Source organism: Macadamia integrifolia, chromosome 7, assembly GCF_013358625.1.
Source record: "Macadamia integrifolia cultivar HAES 741 chromosome 7, SCU_Mint_v3, whole genome shotgun sequence".
In the NCBI taxonomy this organism is placed as follows: Eukaryota; Viridiplantae; Streptophyta; class Magnoliopsida; order Proteales; family Proteaceae; genus Macadamia; species Macadamia integrifolia.
In genome coordinates, this window is record NC_056563.1 from 3,304,884 (window position 1) to 3,307,772 (window position 2,889).

Here is a 2,889-nt window from a genome sequence, read left to right on the forward strand (position 1 = left end):
TTCAGTCATTTACATTTCTATTGAGAGCCGGTGGACGGCATTGTCTTTACTTTTTCGAGTACTCACGGTGGGCCTTCTCCGACAGCCCTATGGGCGTATCGCGGGAGGGAGTTCGCGGCTCGTACCCAGAGTATACGCGCACTGTGGTTGTAGTAGCACTAAAACCAAGGACTTAGTAATGTTGCTTAGGTGGATGTGATTTAAAATGTATAGCATGACATGTAGTGCATATGATGTGTTGTGATGTGTGGACCGCTGTGTGGTCCATCTTTCTACTTACTGAGCTAGTGAGCTCATCCCACGTGTACACCCCTTTTTTTAGATGATTTTGCAGGTCATTCATCTGAGGAGCATGGGGTGGGTCCCACAGTCAAGTTTCCTGAAGAAGACTGGTGGACCCCTAAGGAGTTAGAGCACGGCACTGACTGCTCGTGCGAGAGTTGTACTGCGGGACAGCAGTTCTGAGGCCGAGCTGAGCTCCACCTTTGAGGCCGTGCTGAGCTCCACTTCTGAGGCCAAGCTGAGCTCTACCACGTGATGCCGAGCTGGGCTCAACCCTTGATGCCGAGTTGAGCTCTAGCCTTGATACCGAGCCGAGCTGTGTACTCTGTTTGTTTTGATGATTTCCTGTATATACTTGATATATGAATTGTACTTTTATTGTGTAATTATCATGCCTTCGGTTCCACATGTATATAATTATTGTATCACAATTCGGGTATCAAGTATATGGGATTTATTCACAGGTAAAACTTAGTCTTCCGCTGATCTGATGAACTTATATTAGTTGTGCGTATGCTGTGGTGGAATATAATATCTGATGATCCTGACAGGTTTGGGTTAACCGGTGTTAACTCGGTCATCGCTCCGGTTCAGTGTGAACGGGGTGTGACACTTTATAGCCCATATGTGAATTCAGGTTGAGTCTAGGATATAATCCCATTGGTGAACACGTGAAGATGACGCACCTGTAGCGGTAGCAACTTGAGTCTCATTTGAGAGCAACTAGTATGCTATTTTAACTGAAAAGAAACCATTCTTTGAAGGATCTCAAACATACTTATCATCTCTTTGATAGATGCTCAAATTTATTTTAAGAATAGCCTCCCTTGTATGTAGCTGAAAATACTATTACAGTAAATTTGTCCTCCAACATCTATAGATGGAATCAATAAGGTCTGCAACCGAGTTCAAATGGCAACTAGTTGGCTTTGCTCTTGAATCTTGAACTTGGGGAGATATGATACCCAACTATCTTGCCATATGTCCACGTTTTCCCCACTTCCTATTTGCCAAAGTAAATCCTGGAGGAGAGTTTTCCTTCCTTCCAAAAGACTCCACCATTCCCATGATGGTTTGCTATCCAACCTCGCCTCAAGGAAATTTGAGTTTGGGAAATGAATTGACTTCATTAAACAGCCCCAAAGGGTGTCCGGGGATGACCAAATCTGCAAGCAACCTTTGCCAATAAAGCTTGATTTTGAATTTTTGAATCTTTAAAGCCCAAGCCCCCTTTGACTTTGGACGACACAGACAAGACCAAGAAATCCAATGGATCTTGGAATCCTTATTTGAATACCCCCAATAAAAGTTTGATGCTGCCTTCTTGATCGAGTCATGATGAGATACTGGTAATTTAAAGTACAACCTCGTAAAATTTGACATTGTTGAAATAGCAGTGTTCAATAGAACTTCCTTGCCAGAATGGGATAGAAAATTATTCTACTAGCCCTGCAATTTCCCAAGAGTCTTCTCCTTCACCTCTTAGAATAAAACATTCTTTGATATTCCAAAATCAGTTGGTAGTCCCAAGTATTTATATGGACCATCATCATATGACACTTTAAAACTCTTGAAAACCAGCGCTTGAATCTTTCATGAGTATTAGGACTGAATGTAATTAAAATAAGATTTTTTTGAAGATTTATAGACTGTCCCATAGCTTTGCAATAAAGATCCAAGCAATACTTAAGAGTTGTGACCTCGTGAAGCCTCACTTTTGAAAAAAATAAACAATCATCAATGAAAAGCAAATGAATCAATATATAAAATCAACCTTAAAATCAGGGTCACAACCAGGGTCAACATCAAGGCAGACAAAAAATTAAGTTCGGGCCGGGTATAAATCCATGGTAAAATATCAGGGTCAATAATCAGGTCGGGACAGGCCTAAAATCAGGGCCAAAGTCCAGGAAAAAATCAAGGCCGGGCTGGCCTGCTACCTCAACCCTGACTGGCCGACCATGACTCTGGGCCACAAATTTTTAGGCTTAACCCTGATCGGGCTCAGGGTGGGTTTGGGTTGGTAAGGCCAAACTTGCACCCCTAGATATCATGACCATAACCAAAAGCAACCGCAACCGCAACCTTAGCAGATTGTAATATTTCACCAAATCCGCTAGGAATGGAGCGAAACATTCTATTCATATGATCCTCGCATTGTGTGTTAATGAATATGATAATTCGAAAAAACAATTTTTTTATGGACATCTATTGATTAGCACATGTGGGACATACAATTGGTGTAATACATTACTCAAACAACCACGTAGTGGATACCAACCAGATTGTTGTATACGGCCTTCCTGACTAATGAGTTAGCAGCTGAGTTAGACTCCTCAAAAAAATAAAAAAGAAACTGCATGTAAGAAAGTACGGAGCCAAATCCCAAATTATTTAGAAAATGGGTTTGGCTGATAGAGAGACTTGTTTGGATGGGTTCCAGATACACTCAGTGGCTTCCTTGGAGTCTGACTCAACATTGAGATGATCCAACCCAATCGATGTCACCTCCAGCAAACTGTTACAGATGACCAAGGCTTCACTGATTAGAATATCATTAAAAGGTGCTCCTTCTGATTTGGCAAACATCGGTCACCTAAGGTGATC